The following is a 19192-nucleotide window of genomic DNA, read 5'->3' as shown; positions in this document are numbered from 1 at the left end:
GGGAAACTGTATTCTAATATCTTTATAATTGTATTATGTTAATTTAGCACCTTCTTTTGATGAAATTGTTTCATTATAATGTTATCATTTATTATCGACAAACATTAGAGATGTATGTTTTGTCGGTTCAATCTTTGCATCTACGCCATATGAAAAAGAGTTTAACTCCGTATGAATAATGAGTATTATTATATCATTGTAAAGTTTAAGCTTGTAGGAAGAGGATACCTTTATTGTTATTCATTTCATTTGAAAGTTTGAGTCGTTAGTTTAAAGGCTATTAGCTCAAATGGGAGAACAATGGGCAAAGCTTGTACAAAGGTATGGATTCAAATCCCATATAGCCTATTTAGTTATTTTAAAAATGTATTGTCAACTTTTCAAACAGACCATGCATATAGTCTAATGTTGTTTATTGTATGCGTTCCTCATATTTTTGATACAACCAATCCTTGTTCTTTCGCGTTATAGTAATAGTGTTACTGTAACATCAGTCATTCATCAGAGTAATACAGTGTTACTGTAATATAAAGTTACTGTAACATCATCGTTTCATTAATTGATTTATCAAAGGCGGATCAATATTAATGTAACAATGTTACTATAACAAGTGATTCATTAAAATAACCTGGCAACAATGTTACAGTATTAATTTAGTTTATTTACAATATAAAACGGTGTATAAAGTAGTTCTAAAATGTAAATGTAGGGATTATTTCGTTTTTTAATTTTTTTAAGTAACGGTATTACTGTAACGTCATTACTCAAAAAGTAACAATGATACTGTAATGATGTTACTGTAACAACATTGATTCATCAAAGTAGCACGAAAACAATGTTAAAAGTTCCAACTTTAATTATTTCAACAATAAAAATCAAGTGAATGCAGACCAGTCATATGCTTAAATGATTTGTAATACCACACAGTAGCAATGTGAAATGTTTACAAGATGTATACATCATATTCACACATCAAAATCTGACTACAATGTTATTAACAGTCTCAAGTAGCATTTCAACTTCAATAACGCTGCCTTCTTCACGCCTATCTTCATGACTGATTAGGCAGTGTCTCCCTTCTTTTTGTATGTACTATCTCCTTGCGCGCCTTTTTTGTCTTACTTGATTTCCCAAACCTTGTTCTTCAAATATTCTAACATTCAAGACAAAACATTCAGCCATTACTAACTAAAACATATGCGAAAGGCAGTGGTCAATCATTGGTTATAATTTACAGTAACAATTTTACAGTATAATCATTTGTGAGTTTTTGAAAATGTTAAAACCATCAAATTTAATTGAAAAACTACACAACATCAAATATACGATGTTGTAACAGTATATCAAGTTCAGTTCTATCATGTAGTAATAATGTTACTGTAACGATATTACAGTAACGAGTGTCGAGTATTTTACGAAAGCTAATTTAATCCTCAGAGTTACTCGGTTTCAACAAATCAGTAACCCTAATTTTTTTACGAATAGTAGAACATGAAGAAACGCAGATTTCAACACCGATCAAAACAAAAATGAGCATTAGTTACTTACTTTCTACAAATCATTAACCCTAGTTTTTTAGCGAAAGCTATAATGAAGAAACACAAATTTCAATAGCGCGAAAAAAAAACGAGTAATAATTACTCAAATTCTACAAATCAGTATCACTAATTTTTTTAATGAAAACTAAAACATTAAGACATGTGCAAATCGTTAGCGAGCCAAATAAAAAACGTACACTAATTACTTAGTTTCAACAAATCACAAACCCTAATTTTTAGGGAAAACTAAAATATGAAGAAATACAAAAATCAATTGACAGTTTCTTCTTATCATTCAAAATCAATAACAAAACATGCAAATTAATAGTTTAAAAATATGTGATAAAATCAATCACGACAAAAAATTAAATTATATAAAAAAAAGGTAAGGATCGTCGATTTGTACCTCTTTATTATGTTTGAAACGAAAGTAATAGACCCGCGATTGAACAACTTGAAGATCTTGAGTTGAGTTTTTGAAAATTTATTGAAGATGTCGGTTGTTTTTGGAGTTTTTTTGTTTGAGAGAGAGAGAGAGAGAGTTGTTGAAATATTTGACGAACGTTTGCTTTTCTTTTTTCAACTAATGTTTAGAGAGGGAGAGGGTAGGTTTTTAGAGAGAGAAAAATTATGATTATTATGAGACTTGGATGAGCTGCAACTTTGCTTTTATTGGTTTGACAAATTATTCGGGACGACGTGGCTCAATGAGAGCTGTTGGATCTTTTGATCCAATGGTTCTTATTCACGGGACGGACTCACCTAAGATGTTGGACTCACCGGATGCTCACTCTCTCTCTCTCTCTATATATATATATATATATATATATATATATATATATATATATGAGCTGATATCTGACCCACTTTAATGTTTCCATCTTAAAGAAGACTAAATATAAACATAAATAACGGCGAAATACAAGAATGGGTGGTAATGATTATGAGGGTGAATTAGGATTGCTATATTCACGGCTAGGTGTGTCATTATGAGCAACCGTCGCGGGCGTTGTGCAAGTGTGAGGTTTGGTGGTTAAAGATAAGGGTCGACCCGTAACCGTCCTCAGTGTGTAACTTTTCACCCGGACCGGTTGGCCTGCACATAGCCCTGCCCAATCTGCCTAATCATCATCAGGCCCAAACCAACCCGGCCCTTACCTTGGCTCGGTCCAGACTTACCTTCTCTGTTGCGGTCCAACCCCTGATCCATCCGGCTCAAGCCCGTCCATTTGACCACCCATAGTGGACTAGTGGTGGGAGATTGGGTGGGTAGGAGAGAAAGAGGGAAAAAAATTTAGGAAAGGGTAGACGAAATTAAAAGGAAAACGAAGGTGATTGATTATCTTTCATTTCCTTATTCACCAAAGGAAAACGGAGGTGACAACCCCATTGTTGATGCTGCGAACAATGAATCGTCAAATCTTCATCTAATCCTAGATCTATCTCCAGTTTCCTCCTCAACACTCGAACATGATACAGTTAGAGGAATTCTGTTATGAATTCTGTTAGTAACAGAATTAGTTACTCTTACAACTGAATACTCCTATAAATAGTCATCTTGTAATCATTTTTACATTCATTCATAATCAAATACAATTCTCTCTCAATTCTTTCTATCTCTTCTCTCGTATCTTCTCTTAATCTCTCTCGTCTAACTCCATTGTTAGACCACTCTTACCATTAAACAAGATTGATACAGCTGAGCACATAGCTCCTGTATCAGAAAATCAGTAGATCTATTCTCTTCTCTTTGCTTTCACTCTAACCTGGTAACTTTCCTCTCATCTATGTCGGTCATTATTATCCTTTTTACCTCTCTTTCCTAATTTTATTATCATATTTACTTATTATTATTTATTTATTTTTGTTGTTGTTGTTGTTGTTGTTGTTGTTATTGTGCTTGTTGTGCAAGCAAGCTGGTTTACCATGTCCAATTCCCACTTGCATTCTGATTCCTATACTATTTAGTCAAGGAAATCCATAGTTCTTACAATTGCTCCTTATATATATATATATAAATCGACAAGACAAACCCAATCAAACCATCCTTGTTGTTTTTTCTTCTTCTTCAAAATCAAATTAATAAGTACAAGGATGATGCATACTAGAATGTCTTCTTTAACTAAAAAGAGGAGATTATCAAAAGACTTGTCTATTTCTAATTGTACTACTAGAATGTCGTCTTCAACTAAAAAGAGGACATTACCAAAAGACTCGTCTATTTCTAATTGTACTACTAAAAGGAGGAGATTATCGAACGTTTGCACTAGCCACACCTCAAAATCATCATTGCCATTTGATCGTCTCACTGATGACCTTTTGACTGAGATCCTCTTGCGTGTCCCTGTCAAGCCTCTTCATCGCTCCAAGTCCGTTTCCAAGCGTTGGCTCTCTCTTATTTCCTCAACTTGTTTTCCCCGCTCTTTTCTCCTTACTCATCATCATAACAACATGCTACTCTTCGAAGCTCAACGTATCGAACCCTATCATGGACAAATTTATGCCTTGCCCTTCCTCCATGCTTCCTACCATCAGGTTTCTTCAATCCCCTTAACCTTTGATTTCGTTCTCCCGCTCTGCCGCGATTTCTATGACATTAATGATTACGCTAATCAAGCTAACAATTGGGAGGTCACTACGTACTAAGGTGTTGGACCACGTATCCCTAGTCGGCACCTACGGCGGTTTGGTCTTACTATCTGCCTCTTTTTAGGACTACCATCCTGAAAAGAGCCAGTATTTTTATTATCAATATTATCTGTGTAACCCCGTCTCCAAGCAGTGGGTCCAACTACCTTTGATCTCAACTTTCGATAGTGTTGGTTTTACTTGCTACCACACACAACAAGCTCGTGGACAAGGTGAGGTTTCTAGAATTTGGGCGGATACCAATTCCTATGAGAACATCATTAGGAACAATGCTGATTATGACCCCAACAAGATTGACTTCACTGTCGTATCCATCAATCGGGATGAGGAGAAAGACGAGTTTATCGCTAAGGTATTCTCCTCTACTGATGACGCATCAGAGTGGAGCATATTCCACGTCCATTGTCCACCTGCTTCTAGGTGGATACTTGGAACCACCAAGCTCGCATTTTTAAACGGAAAGTTTCACCGGTGTGGGACCAACTGCATTGCTGCATATGACCCTTTCAACAAACCTCTCCAATGTGATATCATTCCGTTACGTCCCATGGATCCTCTTGAATCGGAGAATAGAAGAATATTACTTTTGGAAGCGTGTCAAGGGCATCTTAGATTGGTAATACTGTTCCTAAGCAAAAGATTTATGGTTTGGGATGTTGTGGATTATGCTAATAAGGTGTGGGTTCAAAAACATGATGTTCACAATGATCTATTTTTTCAGTCCTTCGTTGGTGTCGCGGCCACGGACAAGGTTTACATGCTAGCTGACTATTCAACTGTCAAGCTCTATGATGTCAGAAATAAATCCGTACAACATGTTTATGATCCTATCAACTTGGACAATGTTTTCCGAGTCAAGTTTTTCCAACCATTTTTGTCAAGACCATGGCCGACTCTTGTTGCAGTTCAACAAAATAAACTATTGTCTTATATCCATTTTCCTTGAATTTGTATAAGATAATGTCTAAATATTGAATTGGGACAATGTAATGTCTAATATATTGAATAATATCCCTTTTGTACAAGGTCTAATGCTCCCTATGTCTCATTCATTCGTTCACTTTTTTTCTATTTTTTTAGAAGTATATTTTAATCAAAGGTAAACAATAATTCAGACAGTGGGAGAGTCTTTGTTCATCAATATATTTATCAGTGCATACGCACAAGTTAGCAAGTGTCCGTTGTACAAGTTAGAAATGTGTCGCTTGTACTGAATTGCAATGGATTTGATCGGTGCTATTATTTGATCAATAGTCTACTCCCATATCTCCATATCTTTACCGGAGTGTTAAGTTAGGTTTCATGTAATGAATTGGAATGGATTTGTGATCAATGCTATAATGTGGCCGGGTATTCAAGAATGTAGTCAAATACCTGATAGATTCTTTTTTTACAATGTTGAATTAAATTCTTTGGCCCATCGTTGGAACGAGTAGTCATTAAACAATCTCCTTTGATCGGAGAGTGATTTGAATCTAGTTTTGACTCGTATTATACAAACGGACCTATAACTTTTACATAACATATACTTCGTACATATGTAAGATCAAGTTCAGTTCAGGTAGTCATGGCTAGCCTAGCTAGCTTGGTCTATTTCCTCTGGATGGCAAGGAATCAGGCAAGAGCTGAAGCAGATGTGCAATCCACTGGATTGGTTTTGCGTCGTGTACAAGAGGTGTTGAAATTCAGAGGAGGGGAGGTTAACATGATATGCTGCCAAACTTAGTCCAAATAACTACCAATTTTTCTTACAAAATGTCCAAATAATGAGTTGCAAGACCGCATGCAAGCATTTCAGGACCATCCAATAGTAGTAGTATATGAGTTACCTGAGGAGTTGCAACTTCAGGCCCAAATTCTGCAACAGGTCATATTTCCTACATTATCACCAATATATTACCATCATTATAGCTATCGCATGTGTTAGTATGGATAAGCTAATATATACTCCGTACAATAAATAAAGATAAGAAAGATATGGGAATGAAGTAGGACTCATTAGTAGCAACTTAAGGAAGTTTTGAATCTGAGATCTTACCACTTTGCTTGTGCATAATCAGTCTCATTCTCGAATATGAGCTTTGCAGTCCATAGGCCTACCTTTTAGCATCGTCTCTTTAGTTTCCAGTGGGTCCTTTGGTTGAATGTAGATAACAGTAGAATTCGGCGCCATTAATATTGATTAAGTTGAAGTATGAAAGAAAAATAGAGGTGAAACGTTAAAAGAGACGTGAAGTATCAAAGAAAAAGGAAAAGAAATGTGAGATAAGTTAACGAAAAAAAAAGAGAGAGAAAAAAAAAAGTGAAAGTAAAGATTTTGGAAGAAGTGAGTGAGTTGCTACTGAGAAAGATGAAGTGAAAGTTGGAAATACAGTTAAATCGGGAGAAATTTTATCGGAAGAATTCACTTATTAGTTATTACCGATTAGAGAGAGCGGGAAAGTTTCTTCTTTTATTTCTTTTTTTTTTCTACGATATGCTTCCGTGTTTTTCGGAATCTATGATATACCCTTGGTTTTCTCAATAAATCTATAAAATATAATTAAAAGGCTACCCTAAAATGACTAATAAGCGCCATGTAGACAAAACCACGTAGGATCCAAAAATGCCACGTAAATGCCACGTAAATGTGAGCATCAAAACTCATTGCCACGTAATTGTCTTATTTTATAGATTTAATCATTTTTCTATAAATTAATTTAATTTATGTAACTCTTACAAATTTACATCAAAATTTCATAACTTATAATCAATATTGACATTTTAATTGAACTTTTGTAATAAAAACATTTTAATAAATGTCATAATTTATAATTAAAATTGAGATTTTAATTGAAATTTTGGTAATAAAACATGTTAAGAAATTAAAACTTTTCATATTAGTTAACATGCACCCACCATTTTTATCAACACTTTTTCCAATTTAATTCATTTTTTTAATTAAGCATTATAATAAATTGATTAAAACTCTTCATAATACTTAACACCCACCAAATTAATTAAAATTTCTTCCTATCTAATTAATTTTTGTAATATAATATGTTAATAAATTGATTAGATTTCCTTATACTACTTAATACCCATAATTTTCATTAATATTTTTCCCTATTTAATTCACCTCTTGAGTTGCTCGGCAATCAATTATGTAATTTAATAATACAACAAAATAAACTAAAAATAAAATTAAAATATGGGAGTCTATGGTTGTGTAATGGCTATAAAACCTATAATACCTATGATAGTTTCTATTCACAATATTTATTTAAAATCTATTGCTCATTTGCCCATGAGTTTCTAAGTTGTGGATTATATTTTATGGTTTAATTTATTTATTTGATTATCGAGAGTATATTGAGTATTGTTGTTATTATGTCCAATAAAGTATATTTTAATTTTTTATGTTATTGGTTTTATAAATCCTTTGATTTATATTTAAATTCGTGTTTTCCATTTGGTTTAATTTCAATGATTTACATGTGACAATATTGATTCATTTGTGAAGTTTTTGCCATGTTGATGTTTTATCTTTTGGTCAATATATTTTTTATATGAATTTCATAATAATCGTGAAATGTATGTGAATACAGATAAGACAAAGCTGTTAGAAATCATTATCTCATTATACAACATATTCTTATATGTTACAAATTAATTTAGTCATAAAATTAAATACAAATCTTATGCATGCAAACTAAATAAGAAGAGATAAGAAAATCGATTTCTCACCATCTAAATTTCGGTCATCATATGGGCACCAACAAGATCTCCTTCTTGTTAGTTCTTGAGCTCAAATACTTTGGGATGATCCTCCATAACCCAAGTTTTCAAAGTAGAAAACCTCCTCTTGATTGCACCCAAGACTATCCCTTATCCCCACTAAATAATATTAGTTAGATATTAGTTTAGTAGTTTACCTTAAAAATGATTACTAACACTCATATATTACATTAATAATTTTAGTAATCTCTATGAACAATTTCAATCAAAAATTTCATGTTTTGATGAAGGAGAAAGATGAACATGTGTGAGAGAGACTTTTTTGCATGTGTGTGAATATATGTACAATTTTAAGAGAATAAAATTCTCTCCTATATCACACAAAACCGGTGGAGGGAGGTCTTAAGACCAATGCATGGTCTTTTTCTTTTTACTTTTGTTCTTATCAAGTGAGTAGATGTGTAAGGCTATTAGGTATAGGCATCATTGTTTTATTTTTATCACATAAAATAAAATAACCACAACCCACTAACTCCTCCTCCATTTCGGTTTACTCATAATATGGACCACCATTTTATTTTGTCAATTTGTCAATTGTCACACAATATGTCACATGTAGTATGATACATGTTATTAATTAATTTAATGCATATTTATCACATAAATATCATTTCATGAATTAATTAAATTACATCCAATAAATTGACTAGTGATACTTGATCACATAAATAAAATGGGTCATGTAATTATAATTCACAATATCTTGTAATTATAATTGACCATTCATGCTTATTTCTATTGTTTCTCAAACAATAAACAATTTTAGTAACAAAGCATTTTATTACTAAAATAAATCTTATTTAATCCCATTACAATAAGATAATAATTCTCTCTCACAAATCGAATTGTTCAATTTTAAGGAATTGATCAACATGCATCGTCATACAATTAATCAACTTTATAGATAAGGGCATCATCCTTTCGGTGTGACCTTAAGGGATCAACTGACCACCACCATCACACGACAGTAACGTCAAACTCTAGCAAGCCAATCGTTACCGATTAATGTTGATCAGTTGAATATAAAATGAATCATCCCTTACGTATTCTTAAAATGAGATTTAAACATGTGATCAATATGATCGACAATTGTGATCGCATTATTGTCGGAGGACACATATTCCAACAATCTCCCACTTGTCCTCGACAAGTGTGCGTCACCAATTCTCTTGTCCTATTACTATCTCCCACTCAATGCAAGGTGTCTTTCGGGTCGTACTTGCAAGTGATCATATCGAAATTGGTTTCTCGATCTGGAGAATAACTGATTGACCGGAATTGATCTACCATAGATACCTTCCGAGCGTGGCCACGCATTTCCAGTTCATTACTCCTCGAGTGGCCCTGAGATATTGTTTTAACCCTGACAAGGGGTTGGACAATTCCTATCGCACTTATTCCCTTCGACTAGCCATAGCCATCATAATCCAAAATATGCCCATTTGACCCCATTTACGAAGGTCGTAGTAACACAAATAAAAGTTAATCTGAAACTGTGCCACCTTAGGCGAACAATCTTTAGTCAAAAGAATCGACTCATTAGAATACTATAGTAGCTCTCGCCACGACTAGGCTATATAAATTTGCCAGAACTCTATAATCGGTCATAAGGCCCGACAAAGTGTTCTTAACAGTCTGCCTATGTGATCGACTAGTCATCTCACATGACTCTATGGCACTTGAACTTACCATCAATCGCATAACACTCTAGTCACTTCGAGACGTCACCTCATACAAGTGACTATGGGCGAATACCATGTTAATCCGGGTTCACTTTAACGGGGTTCAATATTGTCTCTACAACCCGTTTGGATGTAACAAAGTATAAAGGAGTTTTCAGATTTAAAAAAAAGTCGAACGATAAATGTGATTATCATATGAGTAGTCAATACTTGATTACTACTTCATATTCTATAATCCAGTTTGATCTTGAATGTAGTTGTTCATTTCAATTTAATTGAAATGACATGACTCATCATGTTAAGCCTATGAGAAGGCTTTGGTTAGTAGGTTTTATCAACTTCTTGCACCTTACTCAACCTTACTACATACTCGTTTTCCTTTGTAATGTATACATTTGCATTACGAAACTTTCTGAGTACGCGTCGAGATCCAATCAAGACATAGACCCTCTAGCCTTAGAATAGCTCCCACTGTTTTCATAGTGTGCGGGACCCATCCCTCTTGCACATCCTATGATTGCAAGTGTACTCAATTTCCGTTGTAAACATTTCTCATTGTTCTTTATTCCCTAGAACGATTCTAGAAAATCTATTTCTTAAATAACATAGCCACTATGGTATCTTAACCGTCCTAATGTGTTTTGATTATGGTTTTATCGGAAATCATGCGCAATCTCAATTGTCAATTGTCACTTGTGTAACACCCTTACACAAAATTGCATCAAAAACACTTTGCATTATATCCTTAATGCTTCTGCAAGGACTTAAGGGTAATCAATATGGCTACTTGGTAATTATTACTTAAATTCGATTTTGAAACAATTCATCATACTCAAAGTATATGAAGTGTTATACATCATTTCCTGTTTAATTGATTCGGCAGCGGAAGCAAATGGAATCAATCAAATATGTTCAACTTGATTTGAAATAGTCATGAATCTTATCAACATAAGACTTCTTATTTGACGCTAATATCATGTGGATTTATCTCCATAAATATGGATATTAAAGATGTATTATAATACTCCATAAGTCTTAAATCATTCCCAATGATCAATGTGTCATCCACATATAAGACTAATTAAAATTTCCGTAACTCCCACTAAACTCCATGTATAAACACAACTTCTCGACTTATCGAGAAAAGTTTTATAACATGATCAAAACATTGATTCCAACTCATTGATGTCCTACTTAAGACCCTCTCTTAAGCTTCACATTATGTTAGGATGGCAAGAATCTACAAAACTCAAGACATGTAATGAATACATTCCTTCTAATTGAAGAAGTGGGTTTTAGATTCACTCGTTATATGTATATCATCATAATGAAACACGATCCCTAAGAAGATCCAAATAGACTTAAGCATTTCAACTAGTGCAAAACCCTTTGCAACTAATCAAGCTTTGAAATCTCTCTTTATTAGTGCAAAACCCTTTGACACTAATCAAGCCTTTCATTTCAGATTTTCATGGCTCTAAGCCTTGTATTGAGTTGTATGGCTCTAAGCCTTGTATTGAGTTGTGACTTAAATATTCTCATGTAAGTCATATGTCCATTACTTTCTAGAAGTAATCAACTTGAATCAAACAATTTCTTTGTAAGTTGTAAGCTCTTTTCTTTCTTAAAAGTAACATGAATTCATCATCTTCAACAAGTGATGACTTTAACCTCCTAGGTTTTGAAGAAACAATGTCTTGCACAAAACGTCTCATGTAGCCAAGAAAGACCAGTTTCTTGCGACATAACATTCTTTGTGGCTCTTGAATAATTTCTCCCACTCTGTCTTCTAGAAATAAACTTGTATTCTAGGAAGACAACTTCACGAGCCACAATCCCGTTGTACTCGTGATTATAGTAAGGAAAGATGAGCATTTGTTTCTTGTGAAAACTTACAAGCATGGTACCCTACCATTTCATATCTCATATGATTCGTTTTAGATTTACTGGAAATATATTTTAGACAAAATGATAAAATCCTCAAAAGGATCAAGTAACTCAAAGTAACTTGATTGAAGCCCAAACCATATCGAATAGCGTTTGAATTCTTTATCCAACCACACATTATACCATGATGCGTGCTAAGAGAGATTAATTTGTGATACCATATCACATTTCCTTTGGCTTATATCAAAGTCTTCACTTTGATAATCCCATCGCGACTAAATCGTGATTCTTTGAACTTTTTGAACTTCTTCAAAGATTTCTCTATTTACCTTATTAAGTGAACATATTATCGTCAACTTAAATTGTTGGTAAAAGTAAATGATCAACCTATTCTGTATCAATGATTTTCATTCTCGATTTCCTTTTCAACCAAAAAGCACGAGACATCTTGCTTTGAATACAAGATACACAATTACCATAAGATCTAATGGTTTCAAGAGTGCTCGATAACTCTTTGCGTTGATCATTCTAGAATTTTAAGGTTTAATCCTGGGATACCAATTTGAGTCTTGTATCATCTCCATGATATATCATTCTAGTTTGGTTTAGAATATAATCACCTTGATAATGGGCTAGCCATACATCAAATCGTGGTGTATAGGGCCACAAATGTGAAACCTCTTTTGTATCTTAACAAGTTTATATTCTTATTTAGAGTTTATACACTTAATAGTCATAATTAAGTACAAATCTAAACCCAAAAACTAGATTGAGTATACAATTACTCTATCTCTCAACATCATTTTTGCTAGTCGTCATATTTTAATCATTCTATGTATCAAATACAATGATGAAAACCACCATCGGTTTCTAATATTGACGAAGTAGTACTAGCAAAATTTATGTTAATCAAATAAACATTTAAAGAAGAAGGTCCCATTAGATGTCCCACAACTAACTTGTTGATTCTTCAATAATTTGGGGTAGTTTCCTTTCTAGTGTCCAACGTTTAAGACAATGGAAACTTTATCGGTCGGGATTGATAGGTTTAGTATCGTTATTCTCAATAACTTTACTTTTAACATTACCTTGTATCAATTCCATTATAATCTTTACTTCTTGAACCTCGTCCTTATCTTAACGGTTTAAGAGAATGCTCCCACTCATTTTAACGAGTCTTTACTTAGAGAAGCAAAGTTGAATCTTATGAAGAGTACTCTTCAATTCAATCGTTTTAGTCTTAAAACTTTCATTGAAGTGGTTGCGTTATTTTGGTCAATTACGAATTCTGACAAATCTAATTACCAAAACAATTTATCGCTTCAAGGTACTTAATTCAATTAAGTATATGAAAAACAATCCATTGTAAGTAGATGTGTTAGTCAAGAATCAAAAACCTGTTTGATAATGAATAACTTTAATCTATACTCTTTACAAGAGATCCTTAGCAATGGTTCATATGAGGTTTTAGAAGCAAATTCATATTTGTCTTTAGTTACGATGTTTTAATGGAGATTTGAAATAAAATCGAAATGATATCGTATATGAATTGTGGTAAAGAAATAGAACAATATGATAACGGAATAGTGGAAAACTTAACATTTATCGTTTTATTAATACTTGTAAATAACAAGTAAAGCATTTACATAGTGACCTCTACCCAACTATGATAAATGATTCCGAGATCCAAATTCATATTAACTTGGGCACGGGGTAGCCGATGAAACCCTTATCAATATAACTCGGTGGATTAACTCTTTAATCGATTATACTTTTAGAACTCTCGGTCGATAAAATTACATTAACATTTATCTTTAGCCCAAAACACATCTGTAACACCCCCATACTCCAAGTGCCTTACCAGGACCACTCAGGTATGAAGGTATTACCATCTCGGTTACCCGAGGCAATGATAATCAAATAAATAATAAAGAAACAACGTTTAAATATAAATACTTAGTAAAAGGTTACAATCTCGAAACCAAAACCAAAAGTGTAATACATGTTCTCAAACTGACTGTTTACTGTTCTAACTGAAATGTAAAGAAACTACTAAGCTACAGCGGAAGACTTCTATCATCATATCGTGGCAATCCCAGCTATCCCAAGATTACTCGTCTCATACCGCTCAATATCAATATCGCTCACCATCTCCGAATGGATCACCGCAGTTTACAAAACAACAACCGGGTCGATACTAATCACACAATTCAATATATATAACAACAATAAGATAAACAGAGTGACTTAATCACACACACAACCACCCAATTCCAATCATCTCAATCATCGATCGTCCACTTTGGACAGCCACCCGATGGGGGACCGCGGCCGTACCCACCAAATCCCCGCTCCTCATAATGAGCGATAACCCTGTCCATTAATGTGCACATCCCTTCTGTGGCGGGTTCCACAGAAGGCGAAACTAGGGCTTGAAGCCACTCCCGCAAGTGACCTCACTCAGCCGAGGACACGCCTCGAGAACCATAGACAACAATCACAATCACAATCACAACCGTCACAATACAATTACTATATCAAACAATCAATCTCAACACATCAACAATCATCCCATTATGGGATTAATGCGAGTAGGAAATCCTACCCGGAAAGCACACTATCGACGGTCTCGGCTCTCTATTGTATCAAAAAGCTTCCTCTATGAAACCTCCTCCTATCATACAACATACAAATGCTACCAAATCACATACTACTCAAAAACCCCCAAATCCCTATATTAGGGTTTAACCAAATCAAAGGAAAGACAACAAAAAGGGTACATAGATCTTACCCTCGACGCAAGGATCTCAACGGTATAACCAACGATGAGAACCGACCTTCCAAACTCCGGGATTTGCTAACGATGCGATTAGGATTAAGAACGTACTTGCTTTCTCTCTTTAACAATAAATTAGGTTTTGCAAAAGTGTTTAGAATAATGACGACGAAGGTTATATATCTTAATCGCATAATTAACAAAACCCGAGAAAAACTCCCCGTAAACCGGCTACTCGATCGAGTACCCAAGGTACTCGATCGAGTACCCCCTTACTCGATCGAGTATCCTAGTTACTCGATCGAGTACCCAACAGGTCAGAAACTTTTCTAAAACGCAACTTACCCTTACTCGACAGAGTAAGGCCTACTCGATAGAGTACCAAAGACTCATAAATACGGAGTATTACAGTCTTCCCTCCTTAAAAAGAACTTCGTCCCCGAAGTTCAAACCACTACTAAACAAAGGTACTCCCATAACACTCTCGACTCAACAACCAAAACAAAATCAATCATAAAACATGGTACTAACCCAACTCATCCCGACATACATACCGGCAAAACATACAAAAAGGGTATAAAACGGTTAAAAACTCTAAAAAAAACTCGTCGCGATCATCTCCTACCCCCCTAAAAGAAACAAGGTTACGTCCCCGTAACCATACATACCTGATCAAACAGAAAAGGGTATCGCTCTTTCATAGCTTCCTCTGGCTCCCATGTAGCTTCCTTAGTCTCGTGGTTAGACCAAAGGATCTTAAGCAAAACTGTCTCGCCACTCCTAGTCTTCCTAACCTTTCGGTCAAGAATCTGCTTAGGCACCTCAAGATATGATAAGGACTCATCTAGCTCTAAGCTCTCTGCCTCTAACACATGTGACGGGTCACTCACATACTTCCGCAGCTGCGATACATGAAACACATTATGCACTCTTTCTAACGCAGCTGGTAAAGCCATATGATATGCAACTTCCCCAACTCGCTCTAAGATCTCATAAGGCCCTATAAACTTCTGACTTAGCTTGCCTTTCTTCCCAAATCTCATAACCCCACGCATATGAGACACTTTCAAAAGAACCTTGTCCCCAACTTGAAACTCTATGTCCCGGCGATGTAGATCTGCATAACTCTTTTGCCTATCCTGAGCTGCCCTCATCCGTTCCCTGATCATCTTAATCTGTTCCACCATCTCATGCACCATCTCTGGTCCTAAAACCACTGCCTCAGCACTATCGTCCCAACAAATCGGACTCCTACATCTCCTCCCATACAAAGCCTCAAACGGTGTCATCCCAATACTAGTGTGATAGCTGTTATTGTAAGAAAATTCTATCAAGTCCAACCTCTGTTCCCAGCTACCACCAAAATCCATCACACAAGCTCGCAACATATCCTCAAGAGTCTTGATTGTTCTCTCAGTCTGTCCGTCTGTCGCAGGATGAAATGCTGTACTCATCTTCAAAGTTGTTTCCAACGATTCCTGCAACTCTTTCCAAAACCTCGATATAAATCTCGCATCTCTGTTAGACACTATGTCCTTAGGGACTCCATGTAACTTAAGCACGTTCTTTCGATAGGCCATAGCCAATTGTGCTTTAGTCCACGTATCTTTCATTGGAACAAAGTGAGCTGACTTGGTCAGTCGATCCACTATTACCCAAATCATGTTGTTACCTTGTTGACTCTTTGGCAAACCCACAATAAAATCCATAGAAATGGATTCCCACTTCCACTCAGGTACCTCTAAAGACTGAATCTTACCTTGTGGTCGTCGCTGTTCCCCTTTAACTCTTTGGCATGTCAAACAACGGGACACAAACTCAGCTGTCTCTTTCTTCATCCCAGGCCACCAAAAAGTTTTCTTCAAATCCTTGTATAGCTTGTCACCACCTGGATGTACTGAATATGGTGTACTATGTGCCTCTGTCATGATTGTTTTTTTCAATTCCTCATCATTAGGGACACACCACCTACCATCAAACCTCAAACTACCATCTGTATGAATAGAAAATCGGGACACTGTCCCTTTCTCCACTCCAGCTCTCCACTCCACTATCTTACGATCCAACGCTTGTTTACCTCGAATGTCATCATAAAACTCAAGCTGTACTGTCATATCACCCATGACATCTCCTTTCTGCATCATATGTATCCCAAACCTCGCTACCTCATCTCTCAGCCTCATCAAAGATAGAGCCGCACACGAGAGAATGTACACTCTTGCTACTCAAAGCATCAAAGAACTACATTGGCCTTCCCTTCATGGTAGATAATTTCCATGTCATAATCGCCAATCAACTCCATCCACCTCCTCTGTCTCATGTTCAACTCCTTTTGAGTGAAGATGTACTTGAGACTCTTGTGATCGAAAAATACCTTAAAGGTCGCCCCATAAAGGTAATGTCTCCAAATCTTGAGAGCAAACACCACCGCACCCAACTCCAGATCATGAGTAGGGTAGTTCTCCTCATAAGGCTTCAATTGCCTAGAAGCATTGGCAATCACTTTACCATTCTGCATCAACATACATCCCAACCCATTCTTTGAGGCATCTGTATAAACCTCAAAGTTCTCGCTCCCTTCAGGAAATGCTAAGACAGGAGCTGTGGTCAAACGCTCCTTTAATGTTTGGAACGCCGTCTCACAACTCTCATCCCAACGAAACCTGTTCTCTTTCCTCATCAACGCGGTCATATGTCTAGCTATCTTGGAGAAATCTTTCACGAACCGTCTGTAGTACCCAGCTAAACCCAGAAAACTCCTGATCTCAGCAACATTCTTTGGTGCTTCCCACTTTGTCATTGCTTCTATATTTGCCGGATCCACAGCTACCCCATCTTTAGAGACCACATGCCCCAGAAAAGCAACTTTCTCTAACCAGAACTCATACTTGGATAGCTTAGCATACAACTCATGCTCCCTCAAAGTTTGCAACACGATTCTCAGATGCTCCTCCTTAGTCTTGGAGTAGACTAAGATATCGTCGATAAACACCACTACAAACTTATCCAAAAACTGTCTAAAGATCCTATTCATCAAATCCATAAACACTGTCGGTGCATTAGACAACCCAAACGGCATCACCACATACTCATAATGGCCATACCTCGACGTGAAAGCTGTCTTTGGTATGTCCACCTCTCGAGTCTTCACCTGATGGTACCCCGACCTCAAATCAATCTTAGAAAAGACTGATGCACCACTCAACTGATCAAACAGGTCATCTATCCTTGGTAAAGGATACTTGTTCTTCACCGTCACTCGGTTGACTCTCTCTATAATCTATGCACAACCTCGGACTCCCATCTTTCTTCTTCACAAAAAGAACTGGTGCTCCCCACGGCGATACACTAGGTCTAATGTATCCCTTCTCTATCAGATCATCTAACTGCTTCTTGAGCTCCTCCATCTCCTTAGGACCCATCCGGTACGGTGCCTTAGAGATTGGCCCCGTCCCCGGTTTCAACTCAACGGTGAAATCTATCTCCCTCTTCGGTGGCAACCCCAGAATCTCCTCTGGAAAAACATCTGTAAACTCTCCCACCACTGGTATCTGATCAACTGTCGGACTCTCTATCCGGTCATCTCTCACATGGCACAAGATCAAAGGACATCCCTTCCTCAGATAAGACTTCAAGGTGACAGCTGCAATCAACTTAACTTTGGGTTTGACTAGAAACCCACGATAAGACACACTAACGCCCTTAGGACCTCTTAAAGACACTTTCTTTTGATGACAGTCTTTCTTAGCTTTATACTTTCCTAACCAATCCATCCCGACTATCATCTCAAAACCGTCAAAAGGAAACTCTAGCAAGTCTACAGGTAGATCAACTTGCCCAACTATCATAGATACATCTCTAAACAACCTCCCACATGATACAGACTCACCCGAAGGTATAAAAACTTGCTCACTAACAGACTCATATACCCTCAAACCCAACCGTTTAACATGACTCGAAGATACAAACGACTGAGAAGCCCCCGAATCAAACAAAACAAAGGTATGAATACCATTAACAAGGAAAGTACCGGTGATAACGTGTGCATCCTCCTCACCGCTTTCTTCTCCATCATGAATATCTTTCCATCGGTCTTTCGTCCACCTCCCCTGGACAAGATCTTGGTGAAGTGGTGGCTTAGCACCCGACCCTTGATTGTTGTTGTTGTTCGTTGGTGGTTTTTGATAAGAATTACCGCCGTTGCGGTTGCCTCCACTCTGGTAACTCGACTTCCCGGTTTGCCCACGATCCACCCGGTCTATTGCTCGCGTAGCTCGCGCAGTCGGAAAGTTCCGGTGCACTTGTGCACTCATGTCTCTTGTGGCCTACACCACCACAGCTATAGCAGGTCACTCCCCAACTACCACTAACACTTCCACGGCCACGCCCAAAGGAAGCCCCAAAGATCGAACCACGACCCTTAAGAAAACCCCTTAGATCGATTGTGGTTGCCTTTCTTGTGATTATATTGGCCACCACCCTCGCTCTCGACTTCCTTTTCACCACCCGACCTCTCCCGAGCCATCTCCACCAACCTCTCGGCTCTCCCAACCCTCTCATAAGCTTCCTTAACATCAGTAAGGACTCCCACGGGTAACTTATCCATAATCTTAGGGGTTAAACCCCTCTCAAACCTCAACGCCAAATTCTCCTCACTCAAACCCATATCCTCAGCATACCTAGACTTGTTATTGAACTGCCTATAGTACTCGGCCACGACATCTCGGCGGTCATCTTAAAACTATCAAACTCTTCTCTCAGCTTACTCCTCACATGCTCCTAAGCACGAACTCTTTTCTCTGCCCTACGAAACTCCTCCCAAGGTATAGCGGGTAAACCTTGGTTTGTATATATCTCCTTAGCACTCACTTTCACCGTATCCC

This window comes from Silene latifolia, chromosome 10 (genome assembly GCF_048544455.1).
Source record: "Silene latifolia isolate original U9 population chromosome 10, ASM4854445v1, whole genome shotgun sequence".
NCBI classification, from domain to species: domain Eukaryota; kingdom Viridiplantae; phylum Streptophyta; class Magnoliopsida; order Caryophyllales; family Caryophyllaceae; genus Silene; species Silene latifolia.
Note: the sequence above shows the minus strand (reverse complement) of the source record.